Source organism: Paramisgurnus dabryanus, chromosome 13 (assembly GCF_030506205.2).
Source record: "Paramisgurnus dabryanus chromosome 13, PD_genome_1.1, whole genome shotgun sequence".
NCBI lineage: Eukaryota > Metazoa > Chordata > Actinopteri > Cypriniformes > Cobitidae > Paramisgurnus > Paramisgurnus dabryanus.
This window is the reverse complement of record NC_133349.1, coordinates 33,772,849-33,797,752: the sequence shown is the minus strand read 5'-3', so window position 1 is coordinate 33,797,752 and position 24,904 is coordinate 33,772,849. Positions and strand designations below refer to the sequence as shown.

Sequence of the window (24,904 nt, the reverse complement as noted above, 5' to 3'; positions counted from 1 at the left end):
GCCCGGAGGCAGTGGACCTTTGCCTCTTGGAGGTGCTGCGATCCTTGCCTTCGAAGCCAGCTTTGCGCATAACCCGGCCGGTGAAAAAGGCAAGCGCACGTCAAAAGAGCGTTCCCTGACCGGGAATCGAACCCGGGTCGCGGCGGTGAGAGCGCCGAATCCTAGCCACTAGACCACCAGGGAGGGCACGCTGACTCTCAGACCGTGGATGCCCGGCAGACTGTGCGGAACGGAAATGGGTCTAAAGTCTCAAAGTAGTCGACAAAAAGTCACCCTGCCCCGTGTGAGGCTCGAACTCACGACCTTCAGATTATGAGACTGACGCGCTGCCTAACTGCGCCAACGAGGCACGCCCGGACCGGTGGCGCCTGGGTGGCCCCTTGCGTCTGGTTGCGTGGCATTTTGTGCGCCACCAGCGAGGAAACTCCTGCAAGCAGAGCACGACTGGGCTTCTTGCACTCTGGCTACCCACACTGAGGACCTTCTCATTCTTAACTTGTTACACGTACAGAAATAACTTCAAGGAGACACAGAGGGGCTATGTCATGCCCAGGATTCCTATCGTCTTTTAAATGGTGTCGAGAATGGCACGCCTGCCGTTGCTGGACGATCTTGGCGCACGTGCTCTCAGTCTAGATAAAACCCATGATAAATAAACACTCACATTTGACACAGCTGACAGATTAATGGAATAAAGTTACATATCCACAATGCAAAGTCACAGTTACTCAGTGATCACGTGTTTGGCTCGTCTTTAGCCACATTATCAAAGGGAAAACTTTAATTGTGCTACAGTTGAAAGACTGTCCAATGTAAGCTGGTGACGTGTTCCACGTATTAGAATCTGTTAAAGAAAAAGCTCTGCGGCCGTTGCCTGTGGCAGTAAACTGTACTTCGCACTCACCTCTTGAAGAATTCCTCGTTTGCCTTGTGTGCTCGAGACACAATACCACCGGTTCTTTTAAGGATGTCACCGCCGTATGGTTAACAGTTGGCTACATTAGGAGGCAACTGTGAACCATAAAGCGGCAGTGAAACGTACAGAGATGACGCTTTTTCGTTAAATTGCAATGATGGCATCCATCCGCATTTGAGCAAGTATTTTCATTGCGCGTTCATGTAGAACGAGCAGGGTCTGAGAATGGCTATTCCTTTTTGTGACCCAGTTCTAATACAGTATGTGAAAGGGAGAACGGATCGTTGTATGCAAAACCACTTTGACAGGCATCCGTTACAGGGCAAATGGAGACGGGCTGCGTGTGCTTTTGGCAAATGAAAGGCTTCAGGCACATTGTTCCTCATTTCGAGAAATCCACATTCATCACCATTTCAAGGCGGTTGTGACGAAATAAATAAGAATTAAAGATGAGCTACATGAAGGAAATAAAACCGTGAGTCATTCCAAAAATTATAACGACACATCCGCCGAGGAGGAAAAACGACTCGCTCGTGGCAGCTGCGGTCGTCAGGATGGCCGAGCGGTCTAAGGCGCTGCGTTCAGGTCGTAGTCTCCTCTGGAGGCGTGGGTTCGAATCCCACTTCTGACATTCTATTGCACTTGTTGGAGCCCCCCGTGCTGTGTATTGTGGTTTCTTTCGAGGGAGCGTCCTTTTCAAAGAAGGCAGGAGGCAGGCACGCGGGGGACCAACCGGTTTTCCATTTTGGTAGAGATGAAGTTTGGCAGCTGTGCATGCCGGCCTCCAGAATCCAGCTGTCTTCTGCAAGCATGACTGCCCATGGCCCTGGCGTTGGGCCAGTGGCGCAATGGATAACGCGTCTGACTACGGATCAGAAGATTCTAGGTTCGACTCCTGGCTGGCTCGATCGTGCTTTTACTCCTTCCTCCTGCACGTTGGGTGTCTGCTGTCCTGCGTCAACATGCCTCAGTAGAGCAGAGGATGCACACCAGGCTCTGATTGCTCAGATGGCGGAGCGCAGGACTGCAGGCAGGCAAATTAGCCTGCCGACCTTAGGTCGGTGGCCCGGAGGCAGTGGACCTTTGCCTCTTGGAGGTGCTGCGATCCTTGCCTTCGAAGCCAGCTTTGCGCATAACCCGGCCGGTGAAAAAGGCAAGCGCACGTCAAAAGAGCGTTCCCTGACCGGGAATCGAACCCGGGCCGCGGCGGTGAGAGCGCCGAATCCTAGCCACTAGACCACCAGGGAGGGCACGCTGACTCTCAGACCGTGGATGCCCGGCAGACTGTGCGGAACGGAAATGGGTCTAAAGTCTCAAAGTAGTCGACAAAAAGTCACCCTGCCCCGTGTGAGGCTCGAACTCACGACCTTCAGATTATGAGACTGACGCGCTGCCTAACTGCGCCAACGAGGCACGCCCGGACCGGTGGCGCCTGGGTGGCCCCTTGCGTCTGGTTGCGTGGCATTTTGTGCGCCACCAGCGAGGAAACTCCTGCGAGCAGAGCACGACTGGGCTTCTTGCACTCTGGCTACCCACACTGAGGACCTTCTCATTCTTAACTTGTTACACGTACAGAAATAACTTCAAGGAGACACAGAGGGGCTATGTCATGCCCAGGATTCCTATCGTCTTTTAAATGGTGTCGAGAATGGCACGCCTGCCGTTGCTGGACGATCTTGGCGCACGTGCTCTCAGTCTAGATAAAACCCATGATAAATAAACACTTACATTTGACACATTTGACACAGCTGACAGATTAATGGAATAACGTTACATATCCACAATGCAAAGTCCCAGTTACTCAGTGATCACGTGTTTGGCTCGTCTTTAGCCACATTATCAAAGGGAAAACTTTAATTGTGCTACAGTTGAAAGACTGTCCAATGTAAAACTGGTGACGTGTTCCACGTATTAGAATCTGTTAAAGAAAAAGCTCTGCGGCCGTTGCCTGTGGCAGTAAACTGTACTTCGCACTCACCTCTTAAAGAATTCCTCGTTTGCCTTGTGTGCTCGAGACACAATACCACCGGTTCTTTTAAGGATGTCACCGCCGTATGGTTAACAGTTGGCTACATTAGGAGGCAACTGTGAACCATAAAGCGGCAGTGAAACGTACAGAGATGACGCTTTTTCGTTAAATTGCAATGATGGCATCCATCCGCATTTGAGCAAGTATTTTCATTGCGCGTTCATGTAGAACGAGCAGGGTCTGAGAATGGCTATTCCTTTTTGTGATCCAGTTCTAATACAGTATGTGAAAGGGAGAACGGATCGTTGTATGCAAAACCACTTTGACAGGCATCCGTTACAGGGCAAATGGAGACGGGCTGCGTGTGCTTTTGGCAAATGAAAGGCTTCAGGCACATTGTTCCTCATTTCGAGAAATCAACATTCATCACCATTTCAAGGCGGTTGTGACGAAATAAATAAGAATTAAAGATGAGCTACATGAAGGAAATAAAACCGTGAGTCATTCCAAAAATTATAACGACATAATCCGCCGAGGAGGAAAAACGACTCGCTCGTGGTAGCTGCGGTCGTCAGGATGGCCGAGCGGTCTAAGGCGCTGCGTTCAGGTCGCAGTCTCCTCTGGAGGCGTGGGTTCGAATCCCACTTCTGACATTCTATTGCCCTTGTTGGAGCCCCCCGTGCTGTGTATTGTGGTTTCTTTCGAGGGAGCGTCCTTTTCAAAGAAGGCAGGAGGCAGGCACGCGGGGGACCACCCGGTTTCCCATTTTGGTAGAGATGAAGTTTGGCAGCTGTGCATGCCGGCCTCCAGAATCCAGCTGTCTTCTGCAAGCATGACTGCCCATGGCCCTGGCGTTGGGCCAGTGGCGCAATGGATAACGCGTCTGACTACGGATCAGAAGATTCTAGGTTCGACTCCTGGCTGGCTCGATCGTGCTTTTACTCCTTCCTCCTGCACGTTGGGTGTCTGCTGTCCTGCGTCAACATGCCTCAGTAGAGCAGAGGACACACACCAGGCTCTGATTGCTCAGATGGCGGAGCGCAGGACTGCAGGCAGGCAAATTAGCCTGCCGACCTTAGGTCGGTGGCCCGGAGGCAGTGGACCTTTGCCTCTTGGAGGTGCTGCGATCCTTGCCTTCGAAGCCAGCTTTGCGCATAACCCGGCCGGTGAAAAAGGCAAGCGCACGTCAAAAGAGCGTTCCCTGACCGGGAATCGAACCCGGGCCGCGGCGGTGAGAGCGCCGAATCCTAGCCACTAGACCACCAGGGAGGGCACGCTGACTCTCAGACCGTGGATGCCCGGCAGACTGTGCGGAACGGAAATGGGTCTAAAGTCTCAAAGTAGTCGACAAAAAGTCCCCCTGCCCCGTGTGAGGCTCGAACTGACGACCTTCAGATTATGAGACTGACGCGCTGCCTAACTGCGCCAACGAGGCACGCCCGGACCGGTGGCGCCTGGGTGGCCCCTTGCGTCTGGTTGCGTGGCATTTTGTGCGCCACCAGCGAGGAAACTCCTGCGAGCAGAGCACGACTGGGCTTCTTGCACTCTGGCTACCCACACTGAGGACCTTCTCATTCTTAACTTGTTACACGTACAGAAATAACTTCAAGGAGACACAGAGGGGCTATGTCATGCCCAGGATTCCTATCGTCTTTTAAATGGTGTCGAGAATGGCACGCCTGCCGTTGCTGGACGATCTTGGCGCACGTGCTCTCAGTCTAGATAAAACCCATGATAAATAAACACTCACATTTGACACAGCTGACAGATTAATGGAATAAAGTTACATATCCACAATGCAAAGTCCCAGTTACTCAGTGATCACGTGTTTGGCTCGTCTTTAGCCACATTATCAAAGGGAAAACTTTAATTGTGCTACAGTTGAAAGACTGTCCAATGTAAGCTGGTGACGTGTTCCACGTATTAGAATCTGTTAAAGAAAAAGCTCTGCGGCCGTTGCCTGTGGCAGTAAACTGTACTTCGCACTCACCTCTTGAAGAATTCCTCGTTTGCCTTGTGTGCTCGAGACACAATACCACCGGTTCTTTTAAGGATGTCACCGCCGTATGGTTAACAGTTGGCTACATTAGGAGGCAACTGTGAACCATAAAGCGGCAGTGAAACGTACAGAGATGACGCTTTTTCGTTAAATTGCAATGATGGCATCCATCCGCATTTGAGCAAGTATTTTCATTGCGCGTTCATGTAGAACGAGCAGGGTCTGAGAATGGCTATTCCTTTTTGTGACCCAGTTCTAATACAGTATGTGAAAGGGAGAACGGATCGTTGTATGCAAAACCACTTTGACAGGCATCCGTTACAGGGCAAATGGAGACGGGCTGCGTGTGCTTTTGGCAAATGAAAGGCTTCAGGCACATTGTTCCTCATTTCGAGAAATCCACATTCATCACCATTTCAAGGCGGTTGTGACGAAATAAATAAGAATTAAAGATGAGCTACATGAAGGAAATAAAACCGTGAGTCATTCCAAAAATTATAACGACACATCCGCCGAGGAGGAAAAACGACTCGCTCGTGGCAGCTGTCGTCGTCAGGATGGCCGAGCGGTCTAAGGCGCTGCGTTCAGGTCGCAGTCTCCTCTGGAGGCGTGGGTTCGAATCCCACTTCTGACATTCTATTGCCCTTGTTGGAGCCCCCCGTGCTGTGTATTGTGGATTCTTTCGAGTGAGCGTCCTTTTCAAAGAAGGCAGGAGGCAGGCACGCGAGGGACCACCCGGTTTCCCATTTTGGTAGAGATGAAGTTTGGCAGCTGTGCATGCCGGCCTCCAGAATCCAGCTGTCTTCTGCAAGCATGACTGCCCATGGCCCTGGCGTTGGGCCAGTGGCGCAATGGATAACGCGTCTGACTACGGATCAGAAGATTCTAGGTTCGACTCCTGGCTGGCTCGATCGTGCTTTTACTCCTTCCTCCTGCACGTTGGGTGTCTGCTGTCCTGCGTCAACATGCCTCAGTAGAGCAGAGGACGCACACCAGGCTCTAATTGCTCAGATGGCGGAGCGCAGGACTGCAGGCAGGCAAATTAGCCTGCCGACCTTAGGTCGGTGGCCCGGAGGCAGTGGACCTTTGCCTCTTGGAGGTGCTGCGATCCTTGCCTTCGAAGCCAGCTTTGCGCATAACCCGGCCGGTGAAAAAGGCAAGCGCACGTCAAAAGAGCGTTCCCTGACCGGGAATCGAACCCGGGCCGCGGCGGTGAGAGCGCCGAATCCTAGCCACTAGACCACCAGGGAGGGCACGCTGACTCTCAGACCGTGGATGCCCGGCAGACTGTGCGGAACGGAAATGGGTCTAAAGTCTCAAAGTAGTCGACAAGAAGTCACCCTGCCCCGTGTGAGGCTCGAACTCACGACCTTCAGATTATGAGACTGACGCGCTGCCTAACTGCGCCAACGAGGCACGCCCGGACCGGTGGCACCTGGGTGGCCCCTTGCGTCTGGTTGCGTGGCATTTTGTGCGCCACCAGCGAGGAAACTCCTTCGAGCAGAGCACGACTGGGCTTCTTGCACTCTGGCTACCCACACTGAGGACCTTCTCATTCTTAACTTGTTACACGTACAGAAATAACTTCAAGGAGACACAGAGGGGCTATGTCATGCCCAGGATTCCTATCGTCTTTTAAATGGTGTCGAGAATGGCACGCCTGCCGTTGCTGGACGATCTTGGCGCACGTGCTCTCAGTCTAGATAAAACCCATGATAAATAAACACTTACATTTGACACATTTGACACAGCTGACAGATTAATGGAATAAAGTTACATATCCACAATGCAAAGTCCCAGTTACTCAGTGATCACGTGTTTGGCTCGTCTTTAGCCACATTATCAAAGGGAAAACTTTAATTGTGCTACAGTTGAAAGACTGTCCAATGTAAGCTGGTGACGTGTTCCACGTATTAGAATCTGTTAAAGAAAAAGCTCTGCGGCCGTTGCCTGTGGCAGTAAACTGTACTTCGCACTCACCTCTTGAAGAATTCCTCTTTTGCCTTGTGTGCTCGAGACACAATACCACCGGTTCTTTTAAGGATGTCACCGCCATATGGTTAACAGTTGGCTACATTAGGAGGCAACTGTGAACCATAAAGCGGCAGTGAAACGTACAGAGATGACGCTTTTTCGTTAAATTGCAATGATGGCATCCATCCGCATTTGAGCAAGTATTTTCATTGCGCGTTCATGTAGAACGAGCAGGGTCTGAGAATGGCTATTCCTTTTTGTGACCCAGTTCTAATACAGTATGTGAAAGGGAGAACGGATCGTTGTATGCAAAACCACTTTGACAGGCATCCGTTACAGGGCAAATGGAGACGGGCTGCGTGTGCTTTTGGCAAATGAAAGGCTTCAGGCACATTGTTCCTCATTTCGAGAAATCCACATTCATCACCATTTCAAGGCGGTTGTGACGAAATAAATAAGAATTAAAGATGAGCTACATGAAGGAAATAAAACCGTGAGTCATTCCAAAAATTATAACGACACATCCGCCGAGGAGGAAAAACGACTCGCTCGTGGCAGCTGCGGTCGTCAGGATGGCCGAGTGGTCTAAGGCGCTGCGTTCAGGTCGCAGTCTCCTCTGGAGGCGTGGGTTCGAATCCCACTTCTGACATTCTATTGCCCTTGTTGGAGCCCCCCGTGCTGTGTATTGTGGTTTCTTTCGAGGGAGCGTCCTTTTCAAAGAAGGCAGGAGGCAGGCACGCTGGGGACCACCCGGTTTCCCATTTTGGTAGAGATGAAGTTTGGCAGCTGTGCATGCCGGCCTCCAGAATCCAGCTGTCTTCTGCAAGCATGACTGCCCATGGCCCTGGCGTTGGGCCAGTGGCGCAATGGATAACGCGTCTGACTACGGATCAGAAGATTCTAGGTTCGACTCCTGGCTGGCTCGATCGTGCTTTTACTCCTTCCTCCTGCACGTTGGGTGTCTGCTGTCCTGCGTCAACATGCCTCAGTAGAGCAGAGGACGCACACCAGGCTCTGATTGCTCAGATGGCGGAGCGCAGGACTGCAGGCAGGCAAATTAGCCTGCCGACCTTAGGTCGGTGGCCCGGAGGCAGTGGACCTTTGCCTCTTGGAGGTGCTGCGATCCTTGCCTTCGAAGCCAGCTTTGCGCATAACCCGGCCGGTGAAAAAGGCAAGCGCACGTCAAAAGAGCGTTCCCTGACCGGGAATCGAACCCGGGTCGCGGCGGTGAGAGCGCCGAATCCTAGCCACTAGACCACCAGGGAGGGCACGCTGACTCTCAGACCGTGGATGCCCGGCAGACTGTGCGGAACGGAAATGGGTCTAAAGTCTCAAAGTAGTCGACAAAAAGTCACCCTGCCCCGTGTGAGGCTCGAACTCACGACCTTCAGATTATGAGACTGACGCGCTGCCTAACTGCGCCAACGAGGCACGCCCGGACCGGTGGCGCCTGGGTGGCCCCTTGCGTCTGGTTGCGTGGCATTTTGTGCGCCACCAGCGAGGAAACTCCTGCGAGCAGAGCACGACTGGGCTTCTTGCACTCTGGCTACCCACACTGAGGACCTTCTCATTCTTAACTTGTTACACGTACAGAAATAACTTCAAGGAGACACAGAGGGGCTATGTCATGCCCAGGATTCCTATCGTCTTTTAAATGGTGTCGAGAATGGCACGCCTGCCGTTGCTGGACGATCTTGGCGCACGTGCTCTCAGTCTAGATAAAACCCATGATAAATAAACACTCACATTTGACACAGCTGACAGATTAATGGAATAAAGTTACATATCCACAATGCAAAGTCCCAGTTACTCAGTGATCACGTGTTTGGCTCGTCTTTAGCCACATTATCAAAGGGAAAACTTTAATTGTGCTACAGTTGAAAGACTGTCCAATGTAAGCTGGTGACGTGTTCCACGTATTAGAATCTGTTAAAGAAAAAGCTCTGCGGCCGTTGCCTGTGGCAGTAAACTGTACTTCGCACTCACCTCTTGAAGAATTCCTCGTTTGCCTTGTGTGCTCGAGACACAATACCACCGGTTCTTTTAAGGATGTCACCGCCGTATGGTTAACAGTTGGCTACATTAGGAGGCAACTGTGAACCATAAAGCGGCAGTGAAACGTACAGAGATGACGCTTTTTCGTTAAATTGCAATGATGGCATCCATCCGCATTTGAGCAAGTATTTTCATTGCGCGTTCATGTAGAACGAGCAGGGTCTGAGAATGGCTATTCCTTTTTGTGACCCAGTTCTAATACAGTATGTGAGAGGGAGAACGGATCGTTGTATGCAAAACCACTTTGACAGGCATCCGTTACAGGGCAAATGGAGACGGGCTGCGTGTGCTTTTGGCAAATGAAAGGCTTCAGGCACATTGTTCCTCATTTCGAGAAATCCACATTCATCACCATTTCAAGGCGGTTGTGACGAAATAAATAAGAATTAAAGATGAGCTACATGAAGGAAATAAAACCGTGAGTCATTCCAAAAATTATAACGACACATCCGCCGAGGAGGAAAAACGACTCGCTCGTGGCAGCTGCGGTCGTCAGGATGGCCGAGCGGTCTAAGGCGCTGCGTTCAGGTCGCAGTCTCCTCTGGAGGCGTGGGTTCGAATCCCACTTCTGACATTCTATTGCACTTGTTGGAGCCCCCCGTGCTGTGTATTGTGGTTTCTTTCGAGGGAGCGTCCTTTTCAAAGAAGGCAGGAGGCAGGCACGCGGGGGACCAACCGGTTTTCCATTTTGGTAGAGATGAAGTTTGGCAGCTGTGCATGCCGGCCTCCAGAATCCAGCTGTCTTCTGCAAGCATGACTGCCCATGGCCCTGGCGTTGGGCCAGTGGCGCAATGGATAACGCGTCTGACTACGGATCAGAAGATTCTAGGTTCGACTCCTGGCTGGCTCAATCGTGCTTTTACTCCTTCCTCCTGCACGTTGGGTGTCTGCTGTCCTGCGTCAACATGCCTCAGTAGAGCAGAGGACGCACACCAGGCTCTGATTGCTCAGATGGCGGAGCGCAGGACTGCAGGCAGGCAAATTAGCCTGCCGACCTTAGGTCGGTGGCCCGGAGGCAGTGGACCTTTGCCTCTTGGAGGTGCTGCGATCCTTGCCTTCGAAGCCAGCTTTGCGCATAACCCGGCCGGTGAAAAAGGCAAGCGCACGTCAAAAGAGCGTTCCCTGACCGGGAATCGAACCCGGGCCGCGGCGGTGAGAGCGCCGAATCCTAGCCACTAGACCACCAGGGAGGGCACGCTGACTCTCAGACCGTGGATGCCCGGCAGACTGTGCGGAACGGAAATGGGTCTAAAGTCTCAAAGTAGTCGACAAAAAGTCACCCTGCCCCGTGTGAGGCTCGAACTCACGACCTTCAGATTATGAGACTGACGCGCTGCCTAACTGCGCCAACGAGGCACGCCCGGACCGGTGGCGCCTGGGTGGCTCCTTGCGTCTGGTTGCGTGGCATTTTGTGCGCCACCAGCGAGGAAACTCCTGCGAGCAGAGCACGACTGGGCTTCTTGCACTCTGGCTACCCACACTGAGGACCTTCTCATTCTTAACTTGTTACACGTACAGAAATAACTTCAAGGAGACACAGAGGGGCTATGTCATGCCCAGGATTCCTATCGTCTTTTAAATGGTGTCGAGAATGGCACGCCTGCCGTTGCTGGACGATCTTGGCGCACGTGCTCTCAGTCTAGATAAAACCCATGATAAATAAACACTTACATTTGACACATTTGACACAGCTGACAGATTAATGGAATAACGTTACATATCCACAATGCAAAGTCCCAGTTACTCAGTGATCACGTGTTTGGCTCGTCTTTAGCCACATTATCAAAGGGAAAACTTTAATTGTGCTACAGTTGAAAGACTGTCCAATGTAAAACTGGTGACGTGTTCCACGTATTAGAATCTGTTAAAGAAAAAGCTCTGCGGCCGTTGCCTGTGGCAGTAAACTGTACTTCGCACTCACCTCTTGAAGAATTCCTCGTTTGCCTTGTGTGCTCGAGACACAATACCACCGGTTCTTTTAAGGATGTCACCGCCGTATGGTTAACAGTTGGCTACATTAGGAGGCAACTGTGAACCATAAAGCGGCAGTGAAACGTACAGAGATGACGCTTTTTCGTTAAATTGCAATGATGGCATCCATCCGCATTTGAGCAAGTATTTTCATTGCGCGTTCATGTAGAACGAGCAGGGTCTGAGAATGGCTATTCCTTTTTGTGACCCAGTTCTAATACAGTATGTGAAAGGGAGAACGGATCGTTGTATGCAAAACCACTTTGACAGGCATCCGTTACAGGGCAAATGGAGACGGGCTGCGTGTGCTTTTGGCAAATGAAAGGCTTCAGGCACATTGTTCCTCATTTCGAGAAATCAACATTCATCACCATTTCAAGGCGGTTGTGACGAAATAAATAAGAATTAAAGATGAGCTACATGAAGGAAATAAAACCGTGAGTCATTCCAAAAATTATAACGACATAATCCGCCGAGGAGGAAAAACGACTCGCTCGTGGTAGCTGCGGTCGTCAGGATGGCCGAGCGGTCTAAGGCGCTGCGTTCAGGTCGCAGTCTCCTCTGGAGGCGTGGGTTCGAATCCCACTTCTGACATTCTATTGCCCTTGTTGGAGCCCCCCGTGCTGTGTATTGTGGTTTCTTTCGAGGGAGCGTCCTTTTCAAAGAAGGCAGGAGGCAGGCACGCGGGGGACCACCCGGTTTCCCATTTTGGTAGAGATGAAGTTTGGCAGCTGTGCATGCCGGCCTCCAGAATCCAGCTGTCTTCTGCAAGCATGACTGCCCATGGCCCTGGCGTTGGGCCAGTGGCGCAATGGATAACGCGTCTGACTACGGATCAGAAGATTCTAGGTTCGACTCCTGGCTGGCTCGATCGTGCTTTTACTCCTTCCTCCTGCACGTTGGGTGTCTGCTGTCCTGCGTCAACATGCCTCAGTAGAGCAGAGGACGCACACCAGGCTCTGATTGCTCAGATGGCGGAGCGCAGGACTGCAGGCAGGCAAATTAGCCTGCCGACCTTAGGTCGGTGGCCCGGAGGCAGTGGACCTTTGCCTCTTGGAGGTGCTGCGATCCTTGCCTTCGAAGCCAGCTTTGCGCATAACCCGGCCGGTGAAAAAGGCAAGCGCACGTCAAAAGAGCGTTCCCTGACAGGGAATCGAACCCAGGCCGCGGCGGTGAGAGCGCCGAACCCTAGCCACTAGACCACCAGGGAGGGCACGCTGACTCTCAGACCGTGGATGCCCGGCAGACTGTGCAGAACGGAAATGGGTCTAAAGTCTCAAAGTAGTCGACAAAAAGTCCCCCTGCCCCGTGTGAGGCTCGAACTCACGACCTTGAGATTATGAGACTGACGCGCTGCCTAACTGCGCCAACGAGGCACGCCCGGACCGGTGGCGCCTGGGTGGCCCCTTGCGTCTGGTTGCGTGGCATTTTGTGCGCCACCAGCGAGGAAACTCCTGCGAGCAGAGCACGACTGGGCTTCTTGCACTCTGGCTACCCACACTGAGGACCTTCTCATTCTTAACTTGTTACACGTACAGAAATAACTTCAAGGAGACACAGAGGGGCTATGTCATGCCCAGGATTCCTATCGTCTTTTAAATGGTGTCGAGAATGGCACGCCTGCCGTTGCTGGACGATCTTGGCGCACGTGCTCTCAGTCTAGATAAAACCCATGATAAATAAACACTTACATTTGACACATTTGACACAGCTGACAGATTAATGGAAAAACGTTACATATCCACAATGCAAAGTCCCAGTTACTCAGTGATCACGTGTTTGGCTCGTCTTTAGCCACATTATCAAAGGGAAAACTTTAATTGTGCTACAGTTGAAAGACTGTCCAATGTAAGCTGGTGACGTGTTCCACGTATTAGAATCTGTTAAAGAAAAAGCTCTGCGGCCGTTGCCTGTGGCAGTAAACTGTACTTCGCACTCACCTCTTGAAGAATTCCTCGTTTGCCTTGTGTGCTCGAGACACAATACCACCGGTTCTTTTAAGGATGTCACCGCCGTATGGTTAACAGTTGGCTACATTAGGAGGCAACTGTGAACCATAAAGCGGCAGTGAAACGTACAGAGATGACGCTTTTTCGTTAAATTGCAATGATGGCATCCATCCGCATTTGAGCAAGTATTTTCATTGCGCGTTCATGTAGAACGAGCAGGGTCTGAGAATGGCTATTCCTTTTTGTGACCCAGTTCTAATACAGTATGTGAAAGGGAGAACGGATCGTTGTATGCAAAACCACTTTGACAGGCATCCGTTACAGGGCAAATGGAGACGGGCTGCGTGTGCTTTTGGCAAATGAAAGGCTTCAGGCACATTGTTCCTCATTTCGAGAAATCCACATTCATCACCATTTCAAGGCGGTTGTGACGAAATAAATAAGAATGTTGGGTGTCTGCTGTCCTGCGTCAACATGCCTCAGTAGAGCAGAGGACGCACACCAGGCTCTGATTGCTAAGATGGCGGAGCGCAGGACTGCAGGCAGGCAAATTAGCCTGCCGACCTTAGATCGGTGGCCCGGAGGCAGTGGACCTTTGCCTCTTGGAGGTGCTGCGATCCTTGCCTTCGAAGCCAGCTTTGCGCATAACCCGGCCGGTGAAAAAGGCAAGCGCACGTCAAAAGAGCGTTCCCTGACCAGGAATCGAACCCGGGCCGCGGCGGTGAGAGCGCCGAATCCTAGCCACTAGACCACCAGGGAGGGCACGCTGACTCTCAGACCGTGGATGCCCGGCAGACTGTGCGGAACGGAAATGGGTCTAAAGTCTCAAAGTAGTCGACAAAAAGTCACCCTGCCCCGTGTGAGGCTCGAACTCACGACCTTCAGATTATGAGACTGACGCGCTGCCTAACTGCGCCAACGAGGCACGCCCGGACCGGTGGCGCCTGGGTGGCCCCTTGCGTCTGGTTGCGTGGCATTTTGTGCACCACCAGCGAGGAAACTAACGACACATTTGCCGAGGAGCAAAAACAACTCGCTCGTGACAGCTGCGGTCGTCAGGATGGCCGAGCGGTCTAAGGCGCTGCTATTGCCCTTGTTGGAGGCCCCCGTGCTGTGTATTGTGGTTTCTTTCGAGGGAGCGTCCTTTTCAAAGAAGGCAGGAGGCAGGCACGCGGGGGACCACCCGGTTTCCCATTTTGGTAGAGATGAAGTTTGGCAGCTGTGCATGCCGGCCTCCAGAATCCAGCTTTCTTCTGCAAGCATGACTACCCCTGGTGTTGGGCCAGTGGCGCAATGGATAAGGCATCTGACTACGGATCAGAAGATTCTAGGTTCGACTCCTGGCTGGCTCGATCGTGCTTTTACTCCTTCCTCCAACAGGTCTGTTGTCCTGCGTCAACGTGCCTCAGTAGAGCAGAGGACGCACACTAGGCTCTGATTGCTCAGATGGTGGAGCGCAGGAGGGGCTCGTCTTTAGCCACATTATTAAAGGGAAAACTTTAATTGTATATAAATTTAGTATCGGTTTCTGATTGTTCTTTTTTTCTAGTCAGTTTTGTAACTGTATTAAAGAGAAAACTTTATTATGATTTTCTTTAATGAGCTTGCTGAGATTGGTAGATCTGGCAGTTTTTATAGCCTGTCTGTAGTGTTGAACATCCTCTTTCTATGCTGCACGCCATACCTCTAACTTGGAGCTTCTATAATTTCGTTCCATTTTTACTAGAAAATATGTAAATGAAAGCCTTCTTTCTGACCCCATGCTGCGTGCTTACCCAACCTAGGCGTTCGATGTTTACAAACATTGAACGGGTCTATTAAAATGGCTGTAATCTTTTACCACAATAATACTTGATCTTTTTAAAATGAATTCATTGTCATATGTCTGCTAATGTATTAAATTAAAAATCTAAATTAAAATTAAAATTTGTGTAATTCCATTATTCATATTTTGTATTTTTAATCTGAAATCAGAAAATCAAAAAACAAGTAAATCCTGTATCGTTCGTTCAATCGATTTTTCAAATTAAAAACAAAAATGATAAAACGAATAACGACTTGTTTCAGATCAAAAATACAAAATATGAATAACGGGATTAGGACAGATTTTTATTTTTATTTTTAAAAAAATTTTTAATACCTTAGCAGACACCAATTAAATAATTTTAAACAGATCAAGTACTATTGTGGTAACAGATTACAGACATTTTAATAAGGTTGTGCATATGACAGAGCAATCATGCATTCTACAGTCCGACTCTTGTAAATTTAAGAATATAAATATAAATAAAAATGTACTCTACATTGGACAGGAACGGGCGGTCTGGGCTGTGTTTCCTGGTAAAATGTAACTTAGCACTTAAGAGCGCCTTCTACGAGCTACTTAATGAACGTTAGTTATTCTTTCACTTGCATTTCCCAAAAATGCACTTAAATATATCCCACGCATCCGTTTGTCAAGTGCTGAAATGTCGCTTACTCTTAGTTGTAGCACACGCTTGTTAAAAGTTTAGCCGAATGATCTTCACCCAATGTGCATGTCATAATATTGTTAATAATATTGTTTGATGTTGTTCAATGACTATTTGCACGTTTTAATAATTCATGTCATGTGAAATTGTCTTTTCCATATTTAGTTAGGACTCATACCATTGTGAATTGCCTTTTGAAGTTTATATTATTACTTATTTTTGCCATCATTGCTATATTAATATCTAATAAATAATTTTAAACAGAACAAGTACTATTGTGGTAACAGATACAGCCCTTTTAGGGGGCTTGACCCCTAATTATTACTAATTATTACTTGCACATTGGGTGAAGATCCTTCGGCTAAACTTTAAACAAGCATGTGCTACAATTAAGAGTCATTCTGCAACATTTCAGCTCTTGTCAAACGGATAGCCAGCCACTGTGCGATCTTATTTAAAGGGCGATTTGCAGGTAAAATTTTTCAACGAATTTGTGCAATTTGCTTGTTGATAATAAACATTTAAACTGTTATCCATTGTATTTTATGTTGTTGGGTATCACAAAACCCGAAAAAGTATGAAAAAGTACAGCGGTTTGCAATGATTCTCCTTTCCCCCACAACGCACTGTATGACGTCACGCTGGGGAGAGAATTTCCCAAAGCCGCATTGAGAGCATTGAGAATGACTATAGAAAGACGAGTAAAGTACAGTTCTGATAGCGCAGATTATAGATAGATAGATAGATAGATAGATAGATAGATAGATAGACAGACAGACAGACAGACAGACAGACAGACAGACAGATGGATAGGCTAGTATAGAGAGATAGGCAGACAGACAGCCAGATAGCATAATGTTAGCATATCTTCGTGTAGAAAGTAAACAAACAATTAACATACTCGTGCATGCTGGCTTGAGGGGGATGATCCTGCCTGAAATGGGTGTAACTTTATGCAATCTTCAGCACAAACGGTTTTGGCAGCATGTCTCTAATCCTGGAAGCTGAGTGAGGCACGTCACATCTGTTCGCGGGGACCAGCGACCCAAACGCACTCACTTTCTTACAACCAGTAGCGGAATGGCAATCGAGAGAGTCGGGACGTTCCCGGTGGGTCGATCTGATAATAGTTATACATTTCGAGTTAACACAGTCTGGCGGCGTGATATGCGTCCGGTTCCCGCAGCCCGCTGGTCAAACTGCTCAACCTCTCTGCTAAACAAAGTATATGAAAGTCCTCAACCTGTTCGGAAGGTCCAAACATGTACAGGATTTATAAAAATACGGTGATCAATGAGCGGTTCCTCCTCAAACGGCATAGTCTGTCGTGATGTAAAAAGCCGCTGAACGCCTGTTTATTACAGTATGTATGCGGTCGGATCCGAGTGTGCTGCAGCTGCTGACTGCTGCGTATAAAATGATCGTGTGATTCGTTATCGCATAAACAATATAACAAAGCATTCTTTTATTTCACAAAACAATATATTTGAGATATTATTTGATAGACTAGTAAGTGTGGATTAAGGATGTTTAAAAATCTCTAGCCTGGTGGTCAGGACATGAATGGATCAAATCAGCAGATTTGCGAAGTTTTATTTATTTCCACAGATATCATAAATAATAATTATCATGGTAACTTTGCAGTATAACACATTATATATTTACTACGATGTATATATGATTTCCAAATTGTATACGTAAGTATTAAACAGCAATAAATGTCTCATCTATCTCTATGGCTCTGGCTGAGGCTTCCTTCACTTCTCCCCAACGTGACGTCATCGCAGAATTGCGTAAATAAACCGTTAATACCAAAAACGTAAAAAAAAGTGGTCTTTAAGACCATTTTTGAGACATTTTAAAAATTATACACATATCTTGAGTGATTTATGTACCCATTAATCGACAGTGGTGGTTAACCTGCAAGACGCACTTTAAGTGCTTTTTGGGAAAAAGTTATTTTTGGGAAATGCAGGTGAAAGAATTTCTAATGTTCATTAAGTAGCTCGCAGAAAGCGCTCTTAAGTGTTAAAGCAACACTATGTAGTTTCCATGTCAAAATTACCCCATGTGGTTGAAAAGTGCAACAGTGCCTGGTATCAGACACTCTTCTGCAGGCAGGGGGAGGGGCGGGGCTGTGTTTCCTACCCTCCGCCGCCACTTTCAGAGTTTGCTTGTAGCAGCTAGGAGGTTGCTCAGGTTGCAGCAACAGTACAATTTGTCCAGTTAAAAGTTGTTCTATCACTGAAATAATTTTAGAGTCATTATTTAAAGGTAAAAAAACTACATAGTGTTGCTTTAAGTTCAATTTTATCGGGAAACACAGGCCAGACCGCCCGTTCCTGTCAGGGAAGAACCAAGACCAGAGTTCCGACCGCTATTATACTCTTACATTTAATCCCGCACCACAAGAATCCTTATAGGCATTTTACGTGGTATGCTGCAAACAGTGAAATCGCAACGCAGCCACATCTTTTCTCATGTAGTGAAAGAGTTTTGTGCAGCATTTTTTTAGGCAATAGCCTACACATTTTTTATCACCGTGCCATATCCGAATAAATAATAATAGTAGAAAAAAGTTTAAAAGTCGGACTGCGAATAAGATTTACAAAAGAGCATGATTGATTGCTCTGTCATGCACAACCTTATTAAAATGGCTGTAATCTGTTACCACAATAGTAGGCTACTTTAAATGATTTGATTGGCATATGTCTGCTAAGGTATTAAATAAAAAAGGAAAAATCAAAATCAAAATTGGTCCTAATCCGTGTATCGTTCGTTCAATCGATTTTTCAAATTAAAAACAAAAATGATAAAACGAATAACGACTTGTTTTTCGATTTTTTGATTGTGCATTCAGATCAAAATACAAAATATGAATAACGGGATTAGGACAAATTTTAATTTTGATTTTTAATTTTATACCTTAGCAGACATATGCCAATGAAATCATTTTAAACAGATCAAGTAGGCCTACTATTGCGGTAACAGATTACAGCCATTTTAATAAGGTTGTGCATATGACAGAGCAATCATGCTCTCTTGTAAGTCTTATTCTATACAAAAAGTATAAAAGTTTAGCCTAATGATCTTCTCCCAATGTGCACGTAATATTGTTAATAATATTGTTTAATATTGTTCAATGACTAATTGCACGTTTTAATAATTTATGCCATGTGAAATCATCTTTTCCATATTTAGTTAGTACTCATTGTGCATTGCCTTTTGAAGTTTATATTATTACTTTTTATTGGTATCATTGCTATATTAATATCTAATAAACAATTTTAAACAGTAAGTACTATTTTGGTAACAGTCCGAGTTTTTAATGTTATTTCTTTTTTATTATTATTTATTCAGGACACACACATACACACCTAAGGTTTAAAATAGAGGTCTGCGCGACATTGTTTTTTTTCGTCCCGCACCCACTTAAAATTAACTCACCGCTTAAATGCTTTTTTCCAACCTTTTTTTTCCCTACGACGTCTGTCATTAGTTTTTAGCAAAATATGAATAAAGGGAAAACGTAGGTTTGTGTCTAGTGCTGTGTAAAAAATAACTTTTAACTGAACTAACTATTTAACCGACATTTAGCCTATAAACAATGTTCCTATAAAGACACGTTTTAGCGTATCGCATTAAAAAACCGACAACGATGACTGAATGCGCTCTCTTTTAAGGTGCACTAGTGGCATCATCGGGATGCAAAGACATTGCCAGGTTTACAGGGCATATTTAAAAAAAAACATTCAAGGTAAATGCAAAATGTAACAGAGAAACATAGCCTACATTAAATAGGGCAAAGCATATCACTCAAAATTTTAAGCAACGAAAACCATATTAACCTATTTTCTGCCAAACTATTTCAAACATTCTTGCAGGTGTACATGTGATCAGAAGTGCGGATACGCCAACGCTGTCAAAAGATGTCGGGCTGCATTTCCCAAAAGCATCGTAATTTAAGAAGCACTTAAAAATCGTTGTCTACAGCTCTACTGTGATGATGTTGTGCCTTTCATCTATTATTTTAAATGTAGAAGGCAATACTTAAGGAGATTAAAGACATTGTATTGTTAAGCTCGTATAATTCATTCTTTGATTGTGAAGTTAATAATGACCAAAGGTTGTGCTTAATATAATGTGTACAGTATTCATAGAACAGTGTGTACATCCGTGCTGGTAAAATAAATGTAAAATAAACATTACATAGAAAGGAATAAGATATTAATATAGCAATGATAGCAAAAATAAGTAATATTATAAACTTAAAAAGGCAATTCACAATGGAATGAGTGCTAACTAAATATGGAAAAGATGATTTCACATGGCATAAATTATGTAAACGTGCAATTCTTAATTGAACAATATTAAACAATATTATTAACAATATTATTACTTGCAAATTGGGTGAAGATCATTAGGCTAAACTTTTAACAAGCGCATGCTACAATTAAGAGTCATTCTATAGGCTATAGGCGACATTTCAGCTCTTGACAAACGGATAGCCAGCCACTGTGTGTGATCTTATTTAAGTGCATTTTTGTGAAATGCACGTGAAAGAATAACTAACGTTCATTACGTAGCTTGTAGAAATTGCTCTTAAGTGCTACGTTCAATTTTATCGGGAAACCCAGCCCAGACCGCCCATTCCGTCACGGAAGACCAGAGTTCCGACCTCTGCCATATTTATACACTTAAATTTAATCCCGCACCACAAGAATCCTTATAGGCATTTTACACGATATGCTGCAAACAGTGAAATCGCAATGCAACCACATATTTTTTCATGTAGTGGAAGAGTTTTGTGCAGCATTTATTTTTTAAGGCAATATCCTACATATTTTTTATTCAATTCAATTCAATTCAATATTATTTATATAGCGCTTTTCACAAAAGTCAATTGTTTCAAAGCAGCTTTACATAAATAGAAGCAGTGAAAAGCACAGAAAAACGACAGATAGCACAACAAAATACATGATAGCATGAGCAGTTAAATTTGCTGCGGCTATGACTCAATATTATAAGTGCACGTATTACTAAAGCAACGTATAGAAGAGGAAGCTAGGTAAAGCCCAAAAAGGCTGCCTCCCCGGGGTGAAAAACCCCCTAGGAGAAAAAACCCCCCCGGGCTTTTATCCGAGGAAAAATAAGTCCTAGGAGGGAAAAACCCTTGGGAGAACGGAAATGGAGATTTAGCGGAGATTAAGCGGTTCTGCCGGTGATCGTTGGTCAGGCATCAGCTGGGCATAACGTTGAAGGACGGCCAGTAGATCAGAGGTGTGCCGACTTTCACATCTACCGGGACTGGGTCTGTTTGTCTCGTTGTCCTCGGGTCGAGGACGAGACAGGGAGAGAAAAACAAAATCTTATTAGCGTAGCGGCCGTTCATATGAATTAAAGTGTCACACAGTGATGTGGTTTAACTCAGCTAAGTTCCAGACAGACTACATATTGGGGCATAATTATGTTATCCACAGTTGAGGATTTAGCAAATTGGGGGCCCAATGCGAGGGTATATATGGTAAATAAGGGTCACCTTCCGATCTTTAAGAGAAAATGAAACCTGACGACCCGTTTGACTAAGGCCTAAAGCCCCACTGTCGTCGTTAATGCAGGTTCAGTGGCAAACGGGTCTATATTGTATACCATTTACAGGACCAGGAGAAAACGCCAAAAACATCGCAACCCGACCATACGTGCTAACCCGTTTGACTAAGGCCGGAAGCCCCACTGTCGTCGTTAATGCAGGTTCAGTGGCAAACGGGTTTTATGGCATACTATTCACAAGACACACGAAAGCGCGAAAAACGCAACCCGACCATACATACCAACCCGTTTGACTAAGGCTGGAGGCCCCACTGTCGTCGTTAATGCAGGTTCAGTGGCAAACGGGTCTGTATGGCATACTATTCATAAGACTTACGATATAGCGCCAAAATCGCAACCCGACCATACGTGCCAACCCGTTTGACTAAGGCCGGAAGCCCCACTGTCGTCGTTAATGCAGGTTCAGTGGCAAACGGGTCTGTATGGCATACTATTCACAAGACACACGAAAGCGCGAAAAACGCAACCCGACCATACATACCAACCCGTTTGACTAAGGCTGGAGGCCCCACTGTCGTCGTTAATGCAGGTTCAGTGGCAAACGGGTCTGTATGGCATACTATTCATAAGACTTACGATAGCGCCAAAATCGCAACCCGACCATACGTGCCAACCCGTTTGACTAAGGCCGGAAGCCCCACTGTCGTCGTTAATGCAGGTTCAGTGGCAAACGGGTCTGTATGGCATACTATTCACAAGACACACGAAAGCGCGAAAAACGCAACCCGACCATACATACCAACCCGTTTGACTAAGGCTGGAAGCCCCACTGTCGTCGTTAATGCAGGTTCAGTGGCAAACGGGTCTGTATGGCATACTATTCACAAGACACACGAAAGCGCGAAAAACGCAACCCGACCATACATACCAAACCGTTTGACTAAGGCTGGAGGCCCCACTGTCGTCATTAATGCAGGTTCAGTGGCAAACGGGTCTGTATGGCATACTATTCACAAGACACACGAAAGCACCAAAGTCGCAACCCAACCATACGTGCCAAACCGTTTGACTAAGGCCGGAAGCCCCACTGTCGTCGTTAATGCAGGTTCAGTGGCAAACGGTGGCAAACTATTTAATGCAATTCATTTTAAGTGTTCATGCAGAAAAGGTTTTTATTTATTTATTTGGTTGGTCTGTGTTATGACCGTGAGTGCTTTGTTCCGTGAAAATAACTATTGCGAGTTAAGAACCTTTACTAGACAAATTATGCGAATGCTTTGTTGAAGAGAAAAGTTTTAAGTCTAGATTTAAAATGATCGACTGTGTCTGATTCTCGGACATCGGTTGGTAAATCATTCCAGAGCTTAGGGGCTAAGTAGGAAAAGGATCTTCCACTTTTAGACACTTTTGATAGTCTAGGGATAATCAAAAGGCCAGAATTTTGAGACCGTAGTGTGCGTGATGGATTGTATTCTGATAGTAATTCTCTAAGATATGAGGGTGCTAAGCCATTTAAAGCTTTGTAGGTGATTAGTGATATTTTAAATTGGATGCGATATTTAACTGGTAGCCAGTGTAAAGATGCCAGAATTGGGCTTATGTGGTCATACTTCTTAGATCGAGTAAGTACCCTTGCAGAAGCGTTTTGAACTAGCTGAAGCTTGTTGACCTGATTTGAATGGCATCCCCCGAGTAGCGAGTTACAATAGTCTATTCTAGAGGTCATAAAAGCATGAATAAGCTTCTCTGCGTCAGATGTAGACAGTATATGGCGTATTTTTGAGATATTTCTAAGATGGAAGAATGCTGTGCGGCAGACGTTGGCGATATGACTATCAAAGGATAAGTTGCTGTCGAACATCACACCTAAGTTCCTAACCGTGGAAGATGGCACCACAGTACAGCCATCTATGTGCAATTTGTAATCTGACATATTATGTTTGTAGCGATTTGGTTCAATAATAAGTACCTCTGTCTTATTGGAGTTGAGCTTAAGAAAGTTATGTGCCATCCAGTCACTAACATCGCTAATTATCACCGTGCCATATCCGAATAAGTAAGGGATAATGTAGAGGCAGCCGGTAGTTATTGGGAAATAAGCCCCGACAGTGTGATCAGGATCTTGTATCACACTGAAGGGGCTTATTTCCCAATAACTACCGGCTGCCTCTACATTATCCCGCTTATTACACGGCTACTTGCCACATAAGAAAAAAAACTGGACATGAATATGAATTTGAAACATTTTATTGGCATATTTGTTTTAAATTAACATTTTTATACTTCCGCGAAACTTTGCACAGATGCATAAAATGATCGTAATACCTTATTAAGATCCTCTGCTTCATACTTGTCTGTCTCCATTTTTTTCTCTTTAACCAGTCTTTGAGAAGTTTTAATGCCCATTCTGTATTTTTTGTGTGTTGGCTTCGTAGCTGTCATGCTCTATTTTGTCAAGTTCAGTATCAGTAAGCTCTCTGTGTCTTGTCGTGGTTGTTGAGTGTTTGTCACAAGATGGCGCCAAACAGACAGTAATCTTTATTGATCTTTATTGGCGCGGAGCGATTTTACTCGTGCAAGTAGTCCGGCTATGCGTTATTACTTTGGAGAGGTTATTATTTGAAAAGAACGAACCTGCAAATGTCTCAACTGACCAATCAGAATCAAGCATTCCAGAGAGCCGTGTAATAAATAATAATAGTAGACAAAAGTTTAAAAGTCGGCCTTAATAAGCGAATAAGACTTACAAGAGAGCATGATTGCTCTGTTATATGCACAACCTTATTAAAATGGCTGTAATCTGTTACCACAATAGTAGGCTACTTGATCTGTTTAAAATGATTTCATTGGCATATGTCTGCTAAGGTATAAAATTAAAAATCAAAATTAAAATTTGTCCTAATCCCGTTATTCATGTTTTGTATTTTGATCTGATTGCACAATCAAAAAATCGAAAAACAGGTCGTTATTCGTTTTATCATTTTTGTTTTTAATTTGAAAAATCGATTGAACGAACGATACACAGATTGGTCCTAATCCCGTTATTCATATTTTGTATTTTTGATCTGAACGCACAAATCAGAAAATCGAAAAACAAGTCGTTATTTGTTTTATCATTTTTGTTTTTAATTTGAAAAATCGATTGAACGAACGATACATGGATTCAATCAGTTATTCATTTTATCATTTTTGTTTTTACTTTGAAAAATTCATTGAATGAATGATACATGGATTTAGCAACAAAAAGAATTGGAAAAAGAAAAGGGCTCATATGCAAAACAATGGCTGATGTTTCTGTCAAAAATATAAACAGGCTGGTGTAAACATACACTTGCATAAAGCACCTAACATTACCATGGTCAACTTAACAATACCTTGTGGATGTTTACAGATGCCATTACTCCATAACGTGTTGTTTGAAAGAAGCACAAAGAAATGCCTGGATAGGCGTGTGATCAATTATGCATGTAATAAACTTGCTGTGCAGAGATAGGCGCTAGTAAATAAGGATTGTATAAGCTTTCCTGTAGCACTTTATTTTACAGTATGTGTACTTACCTTGTACATATATGGTAAATAAGTTGTACTTACCGACAAATGTGTGGTACTTACTTTAAAAGGTATAGCGGAGGATTTTCTCTTTTTTTTTAAGAACCACCCTCTCAATTTTAAAAAAAAAATGCACATGCGCAACACTGTACCTGCTCCCGACAGGCAACGCCTCCAAACGTGTGCATGAGAGAGCATGCACGAGCCTAGATAGTGTCGACTCGTGCACGCTGTGTTTACAAGTTGTTGTCGGCAAGCTACTTTACAAAATAATTTTTGAACTTTTTCCAGTATGTCAGACTCGCCACCGGTAAGTGAAAATCCATGTAGCATGCAACAAGCTATGTTCCAGCATGTTATTGTGTGTTTGTATTGCCGGTGCGTTTAGAGTTTTTTAGAAGAGAGTCTCATGGGATCGGATATTGACTACGAGCCTGTGCCCTGTTCATCCCGACCAAGATCCAGTAGAGGTGGTGCGCCTAGAGGCCAAGGGAGACGAGG

General features: G+C 45.9%; 26 non-coding genes across 26 annotated transcripts; 12 read left to right on the top strand and 14 right to left on the bottom strand.

Annotated features, from left to right (window-relative positions):
• Positions 1-111: 111 nt before the first annotated feature.
• On the bottom strand, positions 112-183 carry trnae-cuc (transfer RNA glutamic acid (anticodon CUC)). Its single transcript has one exon. It is a non-coding gene; the product is annotated as a tRNA-Glu (tRNA).
• A 92-nt stretch (positions 184-275) lies between these two features.
• trnam-cau (transfer RNA methionine (anticodon CAU)) lies at positions 276-349 on the bottom strand. The gene has a single exon. It is a non-coding gene; the product is annotated as a tRNA-Met (tRNA).
• Positions 350-1,464: 1,115 nt separating this feature from the next.
• On the top strand, positions 1,465-1,547 carry trnal-cag (transfer RNA leucine (anticodon CAG)). Its single transcript has one exon. It is a non-coding gene; the product is annotated as a tRNA-Leu (tRNA).
• Positions 1,548-1,750: 203 nt separating this feature from the next.
• Positions 1,751-1,823, top strand: trnar-acg (transfer RNA arginine (anticodon ACG)). Its single transcript has one exon. It is a non-coding gene; the product is annotated as a tRNA-Arg (tRNA).
• Positions 1,824-2,091: 268 nt separating this feature from the next.
• Positions 2,092-2,163, bottom strand: trnae-cuc (transfer RNA glutamic acid (anticodon CUC)). The gene has a single exon. It is a non-coding gene; the product is annotated as a tRNA-Glu (tRNA).
• A 92-nt stretch (positions 2,164-2,255) lies between these two features.
• On the bottom strand, positions 2,256-2,329 carry trnam-cau (transfer RNA methionine (anticodon CAU)). The gene has a single exon. It is a non-coding gene; the product is annotated as a tRNA-Met (tRNA).
• Positions 2,330-3,455: 1,126 nt separating this feature from the next.
• On the top strand, positions 3,456-3,538 carry trnal-cag (transfer RNA leucine (anticodon CAG)). The gene has a single exon. It is a non-coding gene; the product is annotated as a tRNA-Leu (tRNA).
• Positions 3,539-3,741: 203 nt separating this feature from the next.
• Positions 3,742-3,814, top strand: trnar-acg (transfer RNA arginine (anticodon ACG)). Its single transcript has one exon. It is a non-coding gene; the product is annotated as a tRNA-Arg (tRNA).
• A 268-nt stretch (positions 3,815-4,082) lies between these two features.
• trnae-cuc (transfer RNA glutamic acid (anticodon CUC)) lies at positions 4,083-4,154 on the bottom strand. The gene has a single exon. It is a non-coding gene; the product is annotated as a tRNA-Glu (tRNA).
• Positions 4,155-4,246: 92 nt separating this feature from the next.
• trnam-cau (transfer RNA methionine (anticodon CAU)) lies at positions 4,247-4,320 on the bottom strand. The gene has a single exon. It is a non-coding gene; the product is annotated as a tRNA-Met (tRNA).
• Positions 4,321-5,435: 1,115 nt separating this feature from the next.
• Positions 5,436-5,518, top strand: trnal-cag (transfer RNA leucine (anticodon CAG)). Its single transcript has one exon. It is a non-coding gene; the product is annotated as a tRNA-Leu (tRNA).
• Positions 5,519-5,721: 203 nt separating this feature from the next.
• trnar-acg (transfer RNA arginine (anticodon ACG)) lies at positions 5,722-5,794 on the top strand. The gene has a single exon. It is a non-coding gene; the product is annotated as a tRNA-Arg (tRNA).
• Positions 5,795-6,062: 268 nt separating this feature from the next.
• trnae-cuc (transfer RNA glutamic acid (anticodon CUC)) lies at positions 6,063-6,134 on the bottom strand. The gene has a single exon. It is a non-coding gene; the product is annotated as a tRNA-Glu (tRNA).
• Positions 6,135-6,226: 92 nt separating this feature from the next.
• trnam-cau (transfer RNA methionine (anticodon CAU)) lies at positions 6,227-6,300 on the bottom strand. Its single transcript has one exon. It is a non-coding gene; the product is annotated as a tRNA-Met (tRNA).
• A 1,124-nt stretch (positions 6,301-7,424) lies between these two features.
• Positions 7,425-7,507, top strand: trnal-cag (transfer RNA leucine (anticodon CAG)). Its single transcript has one exon. It is a non-coding gene; the product is annotated as a tRNA-Leu (tRNA).
• Positions 7,508-7,710: 203 nt separating this feature from the next.
• trnar-acg (transfer RNA arginine (anticodon ACG)) lies at positions 7,711-7,783 on the top strand. The gene has a single exon. It is a non-coding gene; the product is annotated as a tRNA-Arg (tRNA).
• Positions 7,784-8,051: 268 nt separating this feature from the next.
• trnae-cuc (transfer RNA glutamic acid (anticodon CUC)) lies at positions 8,052-8,123 on the bottom strand. The gene has a single exon. It is a non-coding gene; the product is annotated as a tRNA-Glu (tRNA).
• A 92-nt stretch (positions 8,124-8,215) lies between these two features.
• Positions 8,216-8,289, bottom strand: trnam-cau (transfer RNA methionine (anticodon CAU)). Its single transcript has one exon. It is a non-coding gene; the product is annotated as a tRNA-Met (tRNA).
• Positions 8,290-9,404: 1,115 nt separating this feature from the next.
• trnal-cag (transfer RNA leucine (anticodon CAG)) lies at positions 9,405-9,487 on the top strand. Its single transcript has one exon. It is a non-coding gene; the product is annotated as a tRNA-Leu (tRNA).
• Positions 9,488-9,690: 203 nt separating this feature from the next.
• trnar-acg (transfer RNA arginine (anticodon ACG)) lies at positions 9,691-9,763 on the top strand. Its single transcript has one exon. It is a non-coding gene; the product is annotated as a tRNA-Arg (tRNA).
• A 268-nt stretch (positions 9,764-10,031) lies between these two features.
• Positions 10,032-10,103, bottom strand: trnae-cuc (transfer RNA glutamic acid (anticodon CUC)). Its single transcript has one exon. It is a non-coding gene; the product is annotated as a tRNA-Glu (tRNA).
• A 92-nt stretch (positions 10,104-10,195) lies between these two features.
• trnam-cau (transfer RNA methionine (anticodon CAU)) lies at positions 10,196-10,269 on the bottom strand. Its single transcript has one exon. It is a non-coding gene; the product is annotated as a tRNA-Met (tRNA).
• Positions 10,270-11,395: 1,126 nt separating this feature from the next.
• trnal-cag (transfer RNA leucine (anticodon CAG)) lies at positions 11,396-11,478 on the top strand. The gene has a single exon. It is a non-coding gene; the product is annotated as a tRNA-Leu (tRNA).
• A 203-nt stretch (positions 11,479-11,681) lies between these two features.
• Positions 11,682-11,754, top strand: trnar-acg (transfer RNA arginine (anticodon ACG)). Its single transcript has one exon. It is a non-coding gene; the product is annotated as a tRNA-Arg (tRNA).
• A 432-nt stretch (positions 11,755-12,186) lies between these two features.
• trnam-cau (transfer RNA methionine (anticodon CAU)) lies at positions 12,187-12,260 on the bottom strand. The gene has a single exon. It is a non-coding gene; the product is annotated as a tRNA-Met (tRNA).
• Positions 12,261-13,684: 1,424 nt separating this feature from the next.
• On the bottom strand, positions 13,685-13,758 carry trnam-cau (transfer RNA methionine (anticodon CAU)). The gene has a single exon. It is a non-coding gene; the product is annotated as a tRNA-Met (tRNA).
• Positions 13,759-24,904: the final 11,146 nt, after the last annotated feature.